This window comes from Polyodon spathula, chromosome 3 (assembly GCF_017654505.1).
Source record: "Polyodon spathula isolate WHYD16114869_AA chromosome 3, ASM1765450v1, whole genome shotgun sequence".
In the NCBI taxonomy this organism is placed as follows: domain Eukaryota; kingdom Metazoa; phylum Chordata; class Actinopteri; order Acipenseriformes; family Polyodontidae; genus Polyodon; species Polyodon spathula.
In genome coordinates this window covers 56,701,955-56,722,097 of record NC_054536.1, presented here as the reverse complement: position 1 = coordinate 56,722,097, position 20,143 = coordinate 56,701,955, and positions in this window count along the sequence as shown.

Sequence of the window (20,143 nt, the reverse complement as noted above, 5' to 3'; positions counted from 1 at the left end):
GCAGCTGCCTCCTTTGTTATGTCCGTGTTATCTCTATAATGCATGGGGCTATGAGAAAAACCCTTTTTTCAGTTTCATTCAGCTCCTTTCGGTCTCACTCGGTCCATTGAAAGGTTTTCTCAGCTTTTTCTGGAGAAAAAATGACTAGAGAACTGTGCTTGACATCTTTTTGATGATGTTTTACAGGGTCCGACATTGGACTGGAAAGAGAAAATTGTAATGCTGGACCTGGTCCGACATACGACAACGATTTCAAACGCTACTCCAATCCGCAGCTACCACATCGCTTCCCTTCTGAGTTGATAATTTGGTGTACCGTAGCCCAGCCCCCTTTCTAGATGGCCGACTTCCACCTAACCCTAGGAAGTAATTGTCTAGCCATCCAGTCCAGGGCACTCTGTTCCCTTTACACAGTGCCCTCACAGGTCGGGAGGGGGATTTATTACCAAGAATTATTCTGATTCTGTCACATCACAGCATGCATCTTTCCATATTCCATTAAGTCATTTGCAATTTTTGAGTCATTTTTGCATTGAGGATCTAGTCTTACTATAGATGTTGCATTCTTGTATATGGTGCTGATCAAGTCTCTGTACATTTTCTAAATTCCTTGTTTTTTCAGAGAGCTTAATACAGATATTGTGTAAACAGAGTCAAAGGCTTCTTCATAGTCTATGAATCCCAAGCAAAGTGGTAGTTCGTACTTGTTGCTGGTTCAAATCACTTGCTGAACAACTTGAAGATGATCCATTGTGTTAAATCCACTGCTGAATCCTGCTTGCTCATTTGATTGTGTCGAGTCAAATTTATCTTGAAGTCTGTTGGTGAGCATCTCGGTCAAAATTTTATAGATTATAGGAAGTAAGCTACTAGCTCTGTAGTTCTTGAGGTTTTCTTTATCTCCTTTCTTATGTAAAGTATCACTGATGCGTTGCTCCAGTCGATTGGCACCTTCTTTTGCTTAATGCAATCTGTAAAAATACACAACAGTATTTTTGTCAGTTCTTCACCCCCTTCTTTCACAATGTCAATCGCTATGCCGTCCTCTCTGGGTTCCTTTCCTGTCTTTATATGTTTGATAGCATGTATCACTTCTTCCAGTAGAACGTCTGGAACTTCTTCCTCGGGTTGCATTTTTTCTCATCTTTGTCATCTGCTACGTTGCTCTTTTCATCTTGATATAATTTTCTGTAAAAGTGTTCAACAATATTCAAAATCAATATACAGTTCTTTATGACCTCTTGTCCTCTTGCTTTATTGCTAAAATCAGTTTTTTCCCAGTGATTAGTCTTTGTTTTGCATTCTTCATGCTTTGGTTGTTTTCAATAGCTTTCTTACTGTCTTGCAGAGCTCAATGTATTCAATCTTTGACTTCAGAGCTTTTTACAGATCTTGAAGAGCCTGAATCTATTCTTCCGTTCCAGTTGAAACACCAGGTTTTTTCTGGAGCATTTCTGCATTGATTGTGTTGGATTTCGTCATCATGAGTTTTGCACTCTCCAGTGCTGTGTTTAGGTGTATTTTGCATCCTACAAGTCAGTGGTCAATTCCTGTGTTAACATTGTTCAGTACTGAGACATCTTGTACAGTGTGCTTCTTGTTGGTGAATATGTAGTCAATTTCATTCTTCACTCCATTGGGTCCTCTCCATGTCCATTTCCTGATGGGTTTCTTCTGTAAGAAGGTGTTCATGATGAATAAGTTTTTGTTCTCTGCAAATTCAATGAGTCTGTCACCCCTCTTGTTCCTGTCGCCATGTCCAAATTTGGTCTGGGCTCATATTTTGGTGTTGAAGTCACCAACGATGAACTTGTAGTGGCTCTTCACATTTTCATGTAGTTCTAGTACTTCATAAAAATCTTCAACTTCTTCATCTGAATAGCTTGGTTTTGGTGCATATACTTGGATGACCTGAAGTTCACACTTCCTTGAAACTTTCACTATCCCTCTTGCAGACCTCTCTGAGATACTGTCAATCTCTATTATGTTATTTTTGATTTGTAGACAATGAATCCAATGCCTCCTGTTTGTCCATCTATAGTGTCTTGGTAGAAGAGAAGATGTCCACTCTTGTATTCTAGTAGTCCCTCGTCCGCCATACTTCGCTTAGTCCTACAGTGTCCCACAGAAGTTCTTCTTCCAACTCTTGAAATCTTGCTTTACCTGAAAGAGATCTGCAGTTATACGTGGCAAGGGTCAGTGTTCTGTGGCAGCCTAAAATCGTAACCCAGACATGCCAAGACCAAGACTAGATGTGCCAATACTGAGATCAAGACCAAGACCAGCTGTGCCAAGAACGAGATCAAGACCAAGACCAGACTTGCCGAGATCGAGATCAAGACCAAGACCAGACTTGCCGAGACTGAGCTCAAGACCAAGACCAGACTGCCGAGACTGAGATCAAGACCAAGACCAGACTTGCCGAGACCGAGATAAAGACCAAGACCAGATGTGCCAAGAACGAGATCAAAACCAAGACCAGATGTGCAGAGACCGAGATCAAGACTAAGACCAGACGTGCCGAGACCGAGATCAAGACCAAGACCAGATGTGCTGAGATCGAGATCAAGACCAAAACCAGATGTGCTGAGACCGAGATCAAGACCAAATGTGCCGAGACCGAGATCAAGACTAAGACCAGACATACCAAGACCGAGATGAAGACCAAGACCAGATGTGCCGAGACCGAGATCTAGACTAAGACCAGACGTGCCGAGACCGAGATCTAGACTAAGACCAGACGTGCCGAGACTGAGATCAAGACTAAGACCAGACATGCCGAGACCGAGATCAAGACCAAGACCAGATGTGCCGAGACGAGGATCTAGACCAAGACCAGGCGGCCCAGATCGCGATCTATACCTCATTTCCATGGACAGCCAACTCGAGTCGATTCGAATTGGTCTAAATTTACCCACCATGCAGGTATCACAAACTCCATAAACAAAACAAAACTTTAAAATAAATTAGTTCTGCATAACACTGAGCTGATTTACCAGTACTTGCTAGTCTAACTGATTAGAAGGCCTTTTTGTTGTTCTCCAAGTTGCTGCAGTAACATTATAGATACTAGTAGAACGAGTTACTGTAAATAAGATACTGTTTATTTGAATCTTTTTGGAATTAAAAGTAGAAATGCAAAACTTTCCCCAGTTCAATAAGCTACAGTAAAATAAAATAAAAATCAATTTAAAAATTCATTATTTTCAAAATCCTGTGCATTGTTCCAGATTAAGTTGTATTTTAAATAGAATGCAAAGAATGAAATATTCATTCTAAAACTACATCACAATCGTTCTGAACTTTTAGTACCATATTCATGACTGTGCTTTTTAGATAAGCTGCACCATCAACAGCACAGTGCCCTCTTCTGGGGGCATTGACCGATTATTAACTCAGTGGGACAGGCATCTCCTACAATGACACCAACACCACTTCTTGTGCAAGCAGCCCCAAAAATACTGACCAGGTCCAACCTCATCAGTGTATCACTAATTTAACTGCATGTTTCTAATATAAATCTACATTTTTGTTATCTAAAATAATTCATAGTTTATTATTTTTAACACATTGGAGCCAACATAACAACGCCAATTTAATTCAAACTAATGTAAATAAGTTTATTTTTAACACCTAGACAAGTTAATAAATCCATCCAAAAATAATCCTTCTATTAGGTCTGATTCCTGTCTTAGCTGCACTGACTTTTTAAACTTTTTAAATAATAAAATAGTGGCCATTAGAAACCAAATCACACTGATAACCTCAGGAGGCTCCTAGTACAATGCTCTGAACTACTACAGATACTTTGCAGGACTTCTTTCCAATTACCTTAGATAAATTGGAATCAATAGTCAAGCAGATGAGAACCACTACCTGTTCCCTTGACCCAATTCCTACTACACTCTTAAAAGATATTTTTAATACTGTTAGCAACCATATTTAAAAAACTGTAAATGGCTCACTTTCGTCAGGCACAGTTTCACTGGCACTTAAGGTAGCTGTGGTAAAACCAGTACTTAAAAAACATAACCTGGACCCTCAAGTTCTTACTAGCTATAGGCTGGTTTCCAATCAACCTTTTTAGAGAACATTTTAGAAAGAGTAGTTTGTAAACAGTCATTGAGAAATTCCAATCTGGATTCCGTGGGGGTCGTAGCACTGAAACAGCCCTTGTAAGAGTTGTTAACGACCTGCTCTTAAGCTCTTACTTGGGTTCTCCTTCAGAATGAGTTTTCTTAGATCATTCAACACAGACCGCTCCATTCTACTTAACCACCTTGCAGACAGATTCCAGTTTGTCTCTTATGGGGAGAACATATCCGAAAGGTCTGATGTCCTATATAGGGTCCCACAGGGTTTTATCTTGGTTCCGCTGTTGTTCTGTCTATATATGCTTCCTCTGGGTAACATTATCCTTAGAAATGGGGTGAATTACCATTGTTATGCAGACGACACGAAGTTGTATTCGTCCATAAATCCAGGATATACTTACTGCTTGCCTAGCAGATATTAAGTGCTGGATGACTCTGTTGCTGAAAACACAGATTATGCAAGTGGGTTCCAAAGACCAATAATATGGTGTTACAAGAGCGTGTGCTTAGTAACTTCCCTTCAGGTCTTAGATCAGATATAAAAAACAAACATCTGAGAAACATATTAGATAAGTTACTAAAGTATATCTACCCCATATGTACCCAGTCATTCACTTGGATCACAGGATGCAGGTCTTTTGATTGTCCCGAGGGTGAGTAATATTAAAACAGGCAGAAGGGCTTTCTCACAAAGAGCACCTCAGTTATTGAATGACCTTCCTACCTTTGTTAGGGAGGCTGGGACTGTTACAGTTGTTAAATCTAGACTTAAGTCTTACTTCTATACATTGTCCTTTTTATCCTAGTGTGCCTTTACTGTCTTTTTAAACATTGTTTTCCTGCATATTGTCTGTGTTTTTTGGATTGTATTTGATTATGAATTGTTGTTGCTGTACAACTTGCGTTGAGATGCCTTTGGTGTGAATTGAGCTTTATAAATAAAATTTGATTTGATTTGATTAGCATTATCAAATTTGATATTTTATTGTGGCAAAGTTGAAACTTTATCATGGTATCTGCATGTTCACTCCTTTAATACAACACAACAGCTCTCAATTGCTAATAGTTATTCCTGGATGAATCCTTTGTTTTTTTTGTTTTTTTTCAACTGCCACAACTTATTGTTGCCAACAGGATATCCCTGTGAAAAAAAAAAAATTCTTAGGGAATCTTCCATTGCAAAACAACTGTAAACAGAAAGCGGTGTGTAATTTTGTAATTTCCATGGTCCACACCCATATCGTATTGGCATTTTCCTCGCAACCAGTTATTTCAATAAACATATCATCACAATTCATATTTCAAGTAGACTTGTGCAGCTTTTTAAGCACTTTATTCCCTGACCATAGCCAAGACAAAAAGGTTCTGGAAATGCAGACTGAAGCCAAAATCTGTGCCTTGTTACCAGTGTGAGACTGTAGTCCAGTTGTCTCTGTTTCTAACCATACTTTCATATGTGTAAATTATATCTGTTCATAACGATATACAGAAACGGTGATACACTGCTGTTTTTGATTTTCTAAAATGCTAATTAGAAATATGATATATTCAAACTATCCAAACCCTGCTCATTTCAATAACTCGAATCCTGTGAAAACACCTACATATTCTGATACTGCGAACATTTCTGTACCTTGGTCTAAAGTAGGGCCACCCTGAGTTCATTATGCACATGAGCATTTTCAGCAGATACTGTACAACAAGTTGAATGATGTACCAGAGAAGAAAGACACAAATAAGAGTTTGTAAGCTGTTATCATTATGTGTCCAAGATGCTTTATATCCTGCTTTTGCCAGCTTGACAAAACTTCCATCAACCTGATGTAAACTGCCTGATCACATCAAAGCCCAAATATAACCCTATCGTAAAGAATTATAATCTTACCATACAAAACAAGCAGTTGTTAGATTTTGACAGACCAAAAAGGGAAATCACATGTTGTCAAGTTGCCATAATTGCTATATTGGGTGAAAGCATATAATATTCATTGCAGCTGCAGAAGTCCCCCTTCTGACCCACAACTTAACAACTGTTAAAAGTAGTTCTTAAATGGATAATTACGTGTGCTTGGTAGCAGTCTAAGGAAAACTGACAGTCAAGGTATTGTGTGTGTGTTATATATATATATATATATATATATATATATATATATATATATATATATATATAATATTATATATAATATATAACTGTATTAGAGGAAACAATGTATTAATGATGTATCATTTTTTCCTTTTCTCAGAATCAATGTTTAAAGGAAAGTGTTGTAGACCATTTAGTTTCTTTTCTGTGTATAGTCAAACTGTGACAATCTGTCTTGTACAGAATAGATCCATCTACTTCTTTTGAAGTGTGCAGTTTCAGGGGATTGGACGTTGTAGAATGCAATGCTGCTGGTTACCGTTAGATGGTGCTCAGTATGTTAAATGCAAAGAGGATACGTGGAAAAAGTACAAAACATTTCAGTAACAACTGAATAAGCTATACAGTATATAAATGAAACATGTAATAAAAGGTATACTTATATGAACTTATGATTTTAAAACTGCACTGAAATTCAATATTATCACATCATACCGCAACTAATTTAAAACTTGTACTAGCATAAACAATAACACGTTTATAGATTGCATATACTGTAACCACTTATAACAGATCTATATTTCAGCTGTCAGTCACTCTGTACTCTCTATTAATAGTGATTGACAATTGTTAAACATTTTTATTTATTTATTTTAATTCAGAACCAAATAACACTAACATGTACTATCCAATAACAATTATATCGCGGCCTTGTAGATATATATATATATATATATATATATATATATATATATATATATATATATCATTGCCTATATGATGCTGCTACCACTATGCTTCACAGTAGGGATGGTGTTCTTTGGGTGATGCACTGTTTGGGTTTGCGTCAAACATAATGCTTTGCATTTAGGCCAAAAAGATCCATTTTAGTTTCGTCAGACCACAAAACTTTTTGCCACATGGCTACAAAATCTCCTGAGTGTTTTTTTTCATACTTCAAACGGCATTCAAGGTAGGCTTTCTTGAGTAAAATACAGGCCAGATTTGTGGAGTGCTTGGGATATTGTTGTCACATACACACGTTGACCAGTCTTGGCCATAAAAGCCTGTAGCTCTTGCAAAGTTGCCATTGACCTCTTGGTAGCCTCTCTGATCAGTCTCCTTCTTGCTGGGTCATCCAGTTTAGAGGGACGGCCTGATCTAGACAGGGTCTTGGTGGTGCCATACACCTTCCACTTCTTAATAATCGTCTTGACCATACTCCAAGGGATATTCAAGGCCTTTGATTTTTTTATACCCATCCCCTGATCTGTGCCTTTCAACAACTTTTTCCCTGGAGTTCTTTTGAAAGCTCCTTGGTGCTCATGGTTGAGTCTTTGCTTTGAAATGCACCACCCAGCAGAGGGAACCTACAGGAACTGCTGAATTTATCCTGAAATCATGTGAATCACTACAATTTAATACAGGTGGAGGCCACTTAACGTGGTGTGTGATTTTGAAGGTGATTGGTTACACCTGAGCTAATTTAGGATTGCTATTATAAGGGGGGAGGACACTTATTCAACCAAGCTATTTCAGTTTTTATTTTTAATTTGTTTTGGTGTAGGAATTGTTTGATGTTGCACTGGTTGACCTCCTCAACAGCTATTTTTATTTTATTTTTTTTTAAATTGTGAGCTCTGGTATATCTTTAAATCATTTTGGTGTTTCTTTTCATATTACCTCATGTATGAATAAAAATATAAATAAATAAAATAAAGAGATATGAACAGGCTGATTTTTTATTCTATGTTCCATCTGTATCCTTTTTAAACCAAGCAATGGTTTGAGGAACAGAAATCTCAATAATCTTGAGTTCTTAAGCTTAAGTCCCTTTCACAGTGGTACTCCTACCCGGGTTTGGACCCGGATCCTGGCTAACCGGGTCACAATCCAGCATAGTGTGAAACCACGTACCTGGGTCAGACCGGTGTTAACCCGGGTCCCAGTGACCCACCTCAGGATGTGGGTTGACACACTTTGACTGGGGTTGAGCGAGACAAAATGCTTGATGACCATTCGTGAGCCAACAAAATAACAAACAGCCACGCCTGTGTAAAGGTTTCACTTCAGCAAGGAATGTTTCTGTTTATTCTGTTTAGCCATATTTTTATTGCTTGAGACATGCCACGAGCCAGATTGCAGCAGGGATGAAAAAACTAATCAACATTTGGGCTGGTGGTTCAATCCAGAGATGCTTGGATGGAACTGTCATTAAGACATTGCTTCCGGAGCATTGATATGTGCATTGTTTACTTGTGTCTGTCACCCAAGTCAACCCTGCTTTATCAAAAGCAGTGTGAAATCGCATACCCGACCCGCATGACACCAGGTCCTGCCCGGGTTGGTTCTGACCCGGGAAGATCGTGTCAATGTGAAAGGGCTGTAAATCCCAACTTGGCTACTAACTTTCATTTCCCCCTTAGACAAGTCTGTCTAATGTCTCTTTATCTCTGGTTCAATCTATCTGGAACAGTGGGTTTGGCTTTCATTGATTCATTGTTTTTTTTCAGTAGATAATGCAATTACAAAAAAACATGAAAGAACATAATACAAAGAGTCAAATTATTCCTGAAGTTACAAAACAAAAAATGAAGCTGGAAATTGCCTTGCATTCACTGTGTGGGTTAAGCAATGGGAAACTGGTATTTCACTGATAAATTAATGATTATAATAATGCTGCTACAAATAGTAGTTACGTCATGTAAAGACAGACAGTGACAGGAGAAATCCCTCTGTGTGGGTAGAAATCCCAGAGAGACCAACTATTAAAAGTTTTAATATACTGATGAAATAGCAAACATCTTACTGAGGATGACATATTAGATGTCAGATAATCTTTACTCTTTTTATATATTGGAATAAACCGTCACTCAACTTGACATGACAAAAGCCTGCTTTTTAGCCTCACGTAATACAAAATCGACATGCAGTAAACACTACCCTCCAACAAGAGATCTTCATTTACTCCCAAAAAACTATTGTGTCTTAAAAACGCATTTTTTATTACAGAAAAAAAAAACTGTTTGACATTTGCATGTATTAAAGCATTTTGACCACAGCAGCTCAGTTTTGGTGCTCAGCCTTACCTTTTTAGGCACTCAGTGCTGCCTCAACATCTACGATGGATTCGCTTCTCCATGCTTTCACAGTGCTTTATTACACTTTGCTTTGCTTTTCCTAGACAAACTGTTATAACTATGTAGTCCAAAGCTTGCTTGACTTTTGGTGGTGGTCCCAAGGATTCTCTTGTTAATCATATTCATCAGTAATATGTTCTTCTAGCCAAGTAGTCTACAGCTATAGTATTGGAAATACCATTTTATGAGTGCAAATAACATACTTGAAGGCGTGAGTTGTACTCTTACAATCCACTTCTAGGGCAGTCGAAGGCACTCAGCTGAGCCTTGTGCCTCACAACACACCTGAGGCATGGTTTGTCTCAGTACAACCCACACTTTCTCATGTGTTATTGCTTGCTTGTTCTTACATGTCAGCCCAAACTACTGTAGGTTCAGGATCACCCTTATTAGGAGCAACAAGTTGGTATATACAGGATATGGTTATCAACTTCCAATAAAAAATGTATAATCCTGATATAGGTTTTCTTTTTCTTTGTCAAAAGATATACTTATTTTGTTTAAACAAAAAATCACTGGGGTGCCCTTTAAACTCAGTTTCTTTACAAAAAATGTATTTCTTTTAAACATGGCCTAACAAATTTGGAAGCTTTGCGTTCTTGATAATTGATGTTCGGGCTGAAAATGTCTTTCTCTGTTTTACTGTTTGCAGAGTTTGATTACTCTCATGTCTTTCCAGATTTAAAAGAAGAAATACCACCTTTAATCACAACACTGTATGATGAACGAAATTATTTTTTAAGGCAATATATTGCCTTCTACTTCTACCAATGTATTAACAGAAAGAAACACATTTAAATTAAATAAACAAATGAATAAATCAATATTTCACAAAACACACAGCATCTTGTTTCTTATTTCATATAAAAAATCGTAATTACATTTTTTTTTAACTGTGATAGGAGCATTATATAGATCTGAGATAAAAAAAAAAAAAGTTAATTGAATCAAGACAAGCCCTGAGGTACTGAATTGAATAAGCCTATTGCATTGCATTATACCTAACCTCATTTGTCATTTAGCCTGTTCGCTATGTAGGGGTAACTCAACATCCCTCAGCCTAGATAAGGGACAGTGGGGTGGCCCCCAGGCAAAGTCATGCTATGGAGAGGAGATGGCATAAGACCCAAGGCAGATACTGCATTGTAAGGTTTATATTTCCAGCTTGATTGTATGCTGAATAATGGGTGTTTGACAGACTCTGGACTCTGCCTGCCTGGACTGATGCTTTGCTCAACTAATTATGGATTTCCTGACAGATTGGTGGAAAATATATCCTGTTTGTACCATCTGCAATGCCAGTTTTGTTCACCTGACACCTGTTCACTAATAACAGTGCTTGATCACGTAATGCACCTTTTTGCTGCAGCTATAGAGTGAATGACTTTCCACAAACAAGTGTTACCTTATTCACAGGATAGGAGCAATGACTGCATGTATAGGAATTAGGAATTACTGAGAATAAGGGAATGGTGTGTTCAACACTGGGACCCTTAACCCGTCCGCTATGGCGCCGCTAGAAATCATTCCTATATGTAATGGTGATGTTAGACGCCCATTTTAAGCCATTTCAAACAATCATTGGCTGTTTACTAAATGACTGACATCTCCAAAGGCTCCAGTAACCAATCAGAGATGGTTTTATATATTTTTAAAATGAAAGTAAAGTTAGATAGACAAAGCTAGACAAGTGAGTTGTTTAGTTTTTTTTGTCGGGAGATTCGGCGATCACAAGTACAAGCTTACCAGAAATCATACTAAAACAGTCCAAAATGTTTATAAACCCAAAAATAAATTAACATAATATTAACTATAGTGAAATATTCATAGGATTTGCTTTTTGTCTTTCTTTTTGTCTTTAAATTGCTTTGTTTTGGCCCTTGTGCCCTTTTATTTTTGTGTATTTATAATAAAATAATTATTTTTTTGTAAATACACAAAAATAAAAGGGCACAAGGGCCAAAACAAAGCAATTTAAACACAAAAAGAAAGACAAAAAGCAAAACTAACAAAAATAACAATTTCCAGGCCGGGCAATGCCTTCACTGGATTTATCAAAATTCAAAAATCACACACCAAAACCCACCAACCTGCTTCCTCAGCTCCCTCCCCACCAAATGAGAAGCAGAGGCCTCCTTTTATGTCAGGTGGCTGGGTGCTGATTGATTGTTAATTAACCTAATCAACTAATCAACCCCAGCCACCTGAACATAATAAACCCAGGCAGGTATGGGAAATTAACCCCATCCCTGCCAATTTAAAAAAGGCAGAGCTTTGCTCTGCCACAGTAGGCGATCACTAAATTGCACTTTGGAGACATTTCTAAAGTAAAATTAATTTTAAAACATTTTAAAACCTCTTTTTTACATTCAAGCTACATAATTGTAGGGTATAGTTAATCATAAAGTGAAAACATTATTCTATTAATAATCTTCAGTTATGTCAGTCAGAGCTCAAACAGGTAGAATGTTCACTGGAGCAGAAAGGTTAAGGCCAGAATGAGACCAGTTCTGAGAATCGTCCTCGCTGAAGTGAGACTGGTGCCACTGGGCGTCCAAGGCTGGGAAGTGACCGACATGTCCCACGAGGGAAATGTAATGATAAAAAGAAAAGGAATTGCCAATTTATGAAGGTTTGGTTGGAGGTCCCTACCTCGCTACCAAAACAGCCATCCTAAGACCAGTGCTGGTGGTCCTCCAAGGTTTGGAAATGAGCTTCCATTACCCCAAAAGGGAGAGACTGAAAAGGTGGCATGCATAGAGGAAGATGGATGGAAGAAGGAAGAACAAAAGCAAGACAGGAAAAAGAGGTCATGAACCAGTGTCAAAGGAAATGTTAGCTGGGAAATAACTTAGCGTTTGCCTTTTTGAGCCTTTCTACGCATACGCGAATCTTAAAACTTAAAGACAAGGTTCCTCGTGGAGATTCATCCAAAATTACAGGACGCATTTTGTATTTTTTTCAGAAACAAAAACAGATATTGCATTGCAGACAATCATTTTTGTTTAAATATGTTGTCATCTTATTTATCGAAGTGTATTGCAGTCAATATTTTTTGTTTAAAAAGATGACATCAAAATTTATATTTACATTTAATTTTATTATAAATACATTCTATCTTCAGTAAATTGCTCACTGTATTTTAGTTTTTTTTTTAATTTAAATAAATACTTATGTCTATGCATAGCTACAATCACTACTTGCCAAATGTGTATTTCCTTTAAAAAAATGTTGTCCGTGGACATAAGCAAATAAGTGTTTATGTAGGCTCACTTTTACAGTTATATTATTTTCATGGTAAATTGCTCGTGACTTTGAGACCCTTTCAATAAATTCAGTGGAAAAGTAGGCACAGACACTTTTCTTCATGTAGATAATAATGAGTTTGACGTTTTAATCAAGTCTACGTGGGATATCTAAACCTGTTTTAATATAGAAAACATACAAGTTTTTAGTGGAAGATGGTGTTTTAAGGTGTATATATATAATCTGAAAAACACACAGTCCTAAAGTGCAGTTAAATTATTTATATGAACATCTGTAATCCTAGTTAACATGGTGGATGTACTTGCACAGCACCAAATACTGTACTAATAATTCAGATAGCTCTACAATTTAATATAGTACCCTGTGCAAATCTCTGATCCTTACTTCTACAATAAAAGTCCTCACTCACCAGTCTTATTTCAGGAATGCTAAAACGTCATATTACAAGTTATACTTTTTACTTGTAGAGCTGCATGTGAGAACTTGCTATTAATGTGATTTGTTTTAATTATTATGTTTTACAGCAGATCTCATGATATCATGAATATAATATAAAGATATCATACAGCATTCATTGCATACCATAAAGTAATACTTATGTCTATATACATTTATCAATAACAAAGATATTTAAAAATACACTTATTAAGACAAAACAATATACACAATACATGTAATTCAAAATATACAATACAAAACAGTATATACAATAAAAATAAAGGTGTAAGGGTGGGTATGGGAAGGGAAGGATATATTTAAAGAAGGTGTGGTTTAATTCCATGCTGAAGGTTTTTTTTTTTAGGAATATATCATTACCAGTGTCTTCATATGGACACTATCCCCCAAAAAAGACCAGCCTGATCATATTTAATTTTGGGGTGCCGAATTGAGTCCCTCTCTAACCCCCTTACAAAATCCGAAATTACATTGTTCACCCAGTTATGTGTTTTGTTTATTTTTGGAGATGCCTTTACATCTTTCCAATGACACCGCTGGGTGGTGCACGAGAATTATTTTTGTATTTTGGAAATAGCTCATGCAAATTTGTGAAATCTTTTTTTCATTTTTCTAATTAATTCCACACTTTTCAATTTACCTAAATCATTGTCTCCATCATGAATCACCGGGATATCCGGCTTAGATGAAGGGGAATTAAAAAAAATAAAGCATAAACAAAACAAACAAACAAAAAAGTCACCTAAGCCCTCTCCATCTGAACCAGCGGAGAGAGGAGTCTGGCATCTGCAGGTCCAGCCCAAGCGTTTGTCTGGCACCCGTTTGTCTGTTAGATTCCTTATTGCACTTGATCTCACCTGACACTACAGTCAAGGTCATGACACTGGGACATCTTTTGTCAATTGTTATTCTGCACTGTTCTGTGTGAGACTGTTCACCAATGTTCAGCTTTATTAAATGTCTCATTGAAGTGACGCTGGTTTGTTTCTCCTTTTATGTTCAAATAACAGGCTGGGGAAGAATAAAGTGTTATAAATATAACAACTCATGTAAAAGCTGAGCATGTGCTCAGTACACACAACTAATTTACTACCATTGGTGGCGTGAACTACGCTTTCACTGTGTCACTGTCTTTTCAGATGAGTGAATAAAAAAGCACATGCAGACAGGATCAGAAACGCATTAGCTTACTGTTTTAAAAGAGCTGTCTCCTGTTCTTTCTATGCAGGCTCAGGATCCTGTAGACAAATTAGGTCTTCCAAAAAGGACACTAGTGACATCACCCTTCAAATTCTGACAGGTAATCCTGCAATAGGCTGAAGAAGGCACGAGTAAAAACATATGTTTACTTTCCTTCTTTTTTACCATACAATTCTAATGGAGCTTTTTGAAGTTATGGATACATGTTCTGTAATACGTATATAAAGTTATGTTGCTACAAAAGAAATGTATTTATATTTACTTTATTAAAAAAAAAATCCAGTAGAACCAGTGCTTTCTTACTGTGGAAGATCCATGACCTGCCTTTTGGTTTCATATATTTCAGATGCTAGTTGTTTTTGAGTGAAATCAGATAATTAGTTATCTATATTAGGAATTGTGTTTTTAGATTTCCATTACATGAGAGTAGATGTTAGAACTTCATGCTGATATTGGACTGAGCTCTCGCCAAGATAAGCACCAACTAAGATGTGACTTCTTATCTAATGTGATCCATCTGCATTTCCTTCCATCTGATGATGTAGATATCCTTCTGCCTGGTGTTGATGGCTGAAGTGTAATACTGGCTCCAGGGATCAGCCTATTTTGCATCCTTGATGCATTAGCACACAATGGCTGCAATGCTGGCTCCATGGATCAACCACTGCACATCAGCATGACAACCATCTGGACTAATCTGAATCTTATAAAGATCTTTGTTCGCGAGACGACACTGTTAACAGATTTTACAGATTAAAGTCGAGGGGACACTAGTCTACATGTTGCTAGAAAAATGTAGAAACTGATACTTTTTTTGTAGAAAGTGATGTGGATGCAACAGTTTTGAGGATGCAACATCGACAATGGATAATTGCAAAGTGCATGACATGGTTTATTTAAATTTCCAGAAAGCTTTTGACAGAGTCCCACATAAAAGATTAATTCTCACACTGAATGCAGTCGGGATTCAAGGAAATGCATGCACAAGTATTAGGGAGTGATTAACAGAAAACAGAAAAATATGATTAGAGGAGAAACCTCAAAATAGTGAGGTAACCAGTGGAGTACCACAGGGATCAGTATTAGGTCCTCTGCTCTTCCTAATCTACATTAATGACTTAGATTCTGGTATAGTAAGCAAACTTGTTAAATTTGCAGATCACACAAAAATAGGAGTGGCAAACACCACTGCAGCATCAAATGTCATTCAATATGATCTAGACAGAATTCAGAACTGGGCAGACACATTGCAAATGACATTTAATAGAGAAAAGTGTAAGGTACTGAACATTATAAATACCATATGGGAGGTACTGAAATTGAAGAAGGAATCTATGAAAAAGACTTAGGAGTTTATGTTGACTCAGAAATGTCTTCATCTAGACAATGTGGGCAAGCTATAAAAACGGCCAACAAAATGCTCGGATATATAGTGAAAAGTATTGAATTTAAATCAAGGGAAGTAATGTTAAAACTGTACAATGCATTAGCAAGATCTCATCTAGAATACTGTGTTCAGTTCTGGTCACCTCGCTACAAAAAGGATATTGCTGCTCTAGGAAGAGTGCAAAGAAGAGCAACCAGAATTATTCTGGGTTTAAAAAACATGTCATATGCAGACAGGCTAAAAGCATTTAATCTATTCAGTCTTGAACACAAAAGAATGTGAAGCCATTGTGGGCTATTTTGAGGGATGCTCTACTTAACGATTTTTCTAAGGGTGATTGAATTTTTTTCTTTTATATGTGGGATAGGCAAGTACAAGCACTGTCACTCCTCTGCTAACAAAACTGATTTCATCTCTGCCTTTGCCTCCCACCACTCTCTCAATTTCCTTGCTCTCACTGAAACCTGGATCTCTCCTGATAACACTCTAACTCCTATAGCCCTGTCCTCTCTTTATGCCCTGACCCATACTCTGCGTCTCACTGGACGGGGAGGTGGGACTGGTCTTCTCCTCTCTCCCTCCTTACTCATTTCCGACCCCTCTGACCTCTCCTCACTCTCTGTTAACACCTTTGAATTAAATGCTGTCCAACTAACCTCTCCCTGTCAACTCCTGCTAATTGTACTGTACCCTCCCCCTGGACCTCTCACTCACTTTCTCGATGAACACAACTATCTCCTCTCCTCCTTCCCCTCTCTGTCTATCCAAACTGTCCTGCTAGGTGATTTCAATATCCATCTCTCCAACCCCACCCACTGCTCGATTCTTTCCTCTCCTTTACTCCTTCAACTTCTCTTTCTCTCCATCCCCTCATACCCACAAAGCTGCCCATCAATTGGACCTCACCTTCTCCAGGGCTTGCTGCCCCTCCATTCTCAATGTCACCCATCTGGACCTCTCTGATCACTATTTTATCTATTGTTCTCTGTCTCTCCCCTCTCTCTCTACTCCACCTACCCCGACTGTCACCCCACCCCACTGTAACCTTGGCTCTCTCTCCACCTCTGTCCTTGCCTCCACCACTATCTCTCAACTCCCTCCTATCGTCTCCTTCTCCCAACTCTATAGACTCTGCTACCTCCACCCTCTTCTCCTTCCTCACCTCCTCTCTCGACTACCTCTGTCCCCTCCCCTCCTCAACCCTGGCTCTCCTCTGTACTCCGCTCAGCAAGAACTAAAATGTGCTCTGCTGAAAAGAAATGGAAGAGAACCAAACTCCCTGCTGCCCTAGACCTATTCCTCTCCTCCTCCTCTACTCTCTCCTCTGTTAAACGCTCCTATTTCCAATATATTATCCAATCCTCCACAACCCCCATAAACTCTTCTCTACCTTCTCCTCCCTCCTCAACCCTCCCCCTCCTCCTCTATCTCCTCTGACAACTTTGCCTCTTCTCCTCTAAAATCTCTGATATCCATATACTCTTTAACATCTCTCCCTCCCTCCTGCTCCAACTCCAGCACCCTCCTTCTCTTCCTTCTCTCTCCTCTTAGACTCTCTCAGACACCTCCCACCAGAACTACCATCCTGTCTCCCTCTTACCCTTCCTCTCTAACACTGTCAAATCTTTGTTTTCCTGTCTAACCACTCTCTGCTCGACCCTCTCCAATCTGGTTTCCACTCTGCTCACTCCACTGAAACTGCTCTCCTGTCTGTCACTAACTCGTTAATCTCTGCCCGTGCTGCCTTTCTCTCCTCGGTCCTAATTCTCCTCAATCACTTTACTGCCTTTGACGCTGTCAATCTATCCCCTCTTTGACCTGGGAATCTTTGGCATTGCTCTGGCCTGGTTCTGGGGTGTGTTGGTGGTTTTGCTTACTTAAATTGAAACTCACTTTGAAATCATACTTTTTTTGCAACTGGCATATTCCTTTTTTATGTATTTATTTATTTTAAGTTAAATCAGCACAATACAGTTCTATTTTTTGTTGTATTGTTTATTAAAAAAAAAAATAAAGGTTTGTGATTTCAGTTTATTAGTGTGAGCTGATCATAAATGTATGATAGTTAGAATTGTGGATGAGTCAACTACACACACAACAAATATATAATATAAAACTGTTGAGGAATCCAATGAAAATTAAACCAGAATAAATCTATTTGACATTTCAAAATGGGTTTGACATTTTGACTTCTGGTGCAATGGCAGCTTTACCCCACAGCCTGGGTTATGTTGTAAGTATTCAACCTTTACCACTTCCTCTTTCCTGTTACAGAAGTAAACCACCACAGATGGGGAGAATCTACCCCAACTTTTAATATTCATACACCACAGGGAATAACAAACGGTTGGATCAAAATACCATTCACTTTCTTCACAGAATGTTCCAGAATGGTTGCTATAACAACACGCTGATTTACAGCAGCAGCAGGGGTACAGTTTATTTTGCCATTATAAGTTTAGAATTTGCTTACAATTAAATAAGTAATTTGACCTCTCCTGAAATTATAGAAACCTCAAATGTCATTTTATTCTGTTGTAATTTATTACTCAACTGACTTGTTTAAAAAATATACACTCAAAGGTGTGCAACACCCAGATTAATTTATCTGCACACTAAAAAATAAATAAATAAATAAATAATCGACTATTATACTAAGAAATTTAAACATGTGTGAACATGAGTTAAAGAAACAAAGCATCTAAACAGATAAGTTTGCCCTATTTTTAAGTTGCCACCAAGCGCTATAAGATAACTGAAAAGATAAAAAATAAAATATAAAAGAACATTTATGAAGGGTGCAGAGGAGCAGAATGACTGTAGAAATAAAGACCTAGATCAACATTAGAGATAAGAAAAACAGCTTGCAAGCTGCTAATTGTTAACACTATTCTGAACTGTGTAAGACAAAACAATGTATGTCTCACTGTGGCAAAGTGCCCCACCCCTGGGCTATTTATTTGTGTTATATGTTACGTGTTTTGTGTTAATGTTGGTGTATAGTGATTGGTACATGTGCTATAAATGGGTCTGTCTGAGTCCATTATCACCATGAAGTTTTAACACCTACTCTCACGTAATGAAAATCATAAAATATCTGAAATAATACACTAGGTTGAATAAATATCTGTTTGTCAATAACCAATCAGCTGGTTCTGTTGATTAATATGCTTTCAGCTAGTAAAATTATTTGACCCAGAAGACACAGCTGGGGTGAAATGAGGAAGGAGTCTTGGTACAGCTGCATAAAAGCAGCATGTTTTCACTCACTCAGGGTTGCGTGTTCGGTGAGTGGAGAATGGGATTGGAGACGGAGGTAAAATATTAAAATATTAGCTCACCGTGTTTGTCTGTGTAGTCCGTTTTGTTCTCTTTATTTTGGCGAAAGTGCCATGTCCTGTGTTTTTGTTTGTTACAGCCTTTTTATTTACTGTTCTGTTCATTCATTAAATGCTGAGCGAAACCAATCGCTCAGCTCCACCCAACTCCACCTCTCTGTTGTTTATTTCCTGGTTCCTGTTCTGGTCTGACGTCACCCACTACAGCCATCTTTGTGACACTCATCTATTTCAATCAAATGCATATCTCTTGGTTCCTAGAATTCTCTGTCAAAATGTATTTTTTTATTTTACTTTATGTTTTAAGTCATTTCAGGTTATTTCTTTGTACAGTATTCAATGGCATTTACAGTAATTAATGTTCTTTATCTTGTATCATTCAATATTTTTTCTTTGTATTAAGGTCGTGCCTTGGGGCAAACCATGCTATTTCTGCCTTAGTTCGCTTTCAGTACATTTGAAATATCATTTTCATGCTTCATTCTATTTGTTGTTATGTTTGCCCAGTTTTGTATTTAAGAAAAAAAAAAAATCCAGTTGGTTTAATAATTGTGTTTCTCTTAAATGTGGAGAAACCTTACATGTGATGTAACCAAACAAAAACCATGCCCTGTGTGAATTTTACTTATTATGTACACTGGGTGTTTAGAAAGACAGGGTTTGGTTGTTCCCACATGTTGTGTTGTATTAATGACATTTACACTTTGCTATAAATATTTGACCACAGTAAAACGAAAGAAATGTCTACATTTTAGTTTGGAACACACGTATCGTTGTCAATCGTTTTAAATTACCTAAAGACAAGTTATGCCCAGCACACAATGGTTTGGACCTGTGGTTGAATGGTAAAACACAACTGAAAGTAGTATCCCAAATAGAATGCTCAGGGTAAACAAAGCAAGTAGCATACTGTCAAAATGCAGGTCCTGTTGAGTATAGCTGTTGCTATATAAACCAGCACAACTCTATTCACTAGATGTGACAAGAAAACAATAATGCATATTTCAGATCGAACGACTAAATATAAATGTGCTTTATCATGGGAACCATGAAGGTATAACCCGTTAGATATGCAGCTAAAGACTTCACATATCCATCACTCACTTGAGCAGTTGTATCATGCCCTTCATTAAATGGCCTGCCACTGACTGCTGTAAAAATTTGAACCCTCTGTAGTA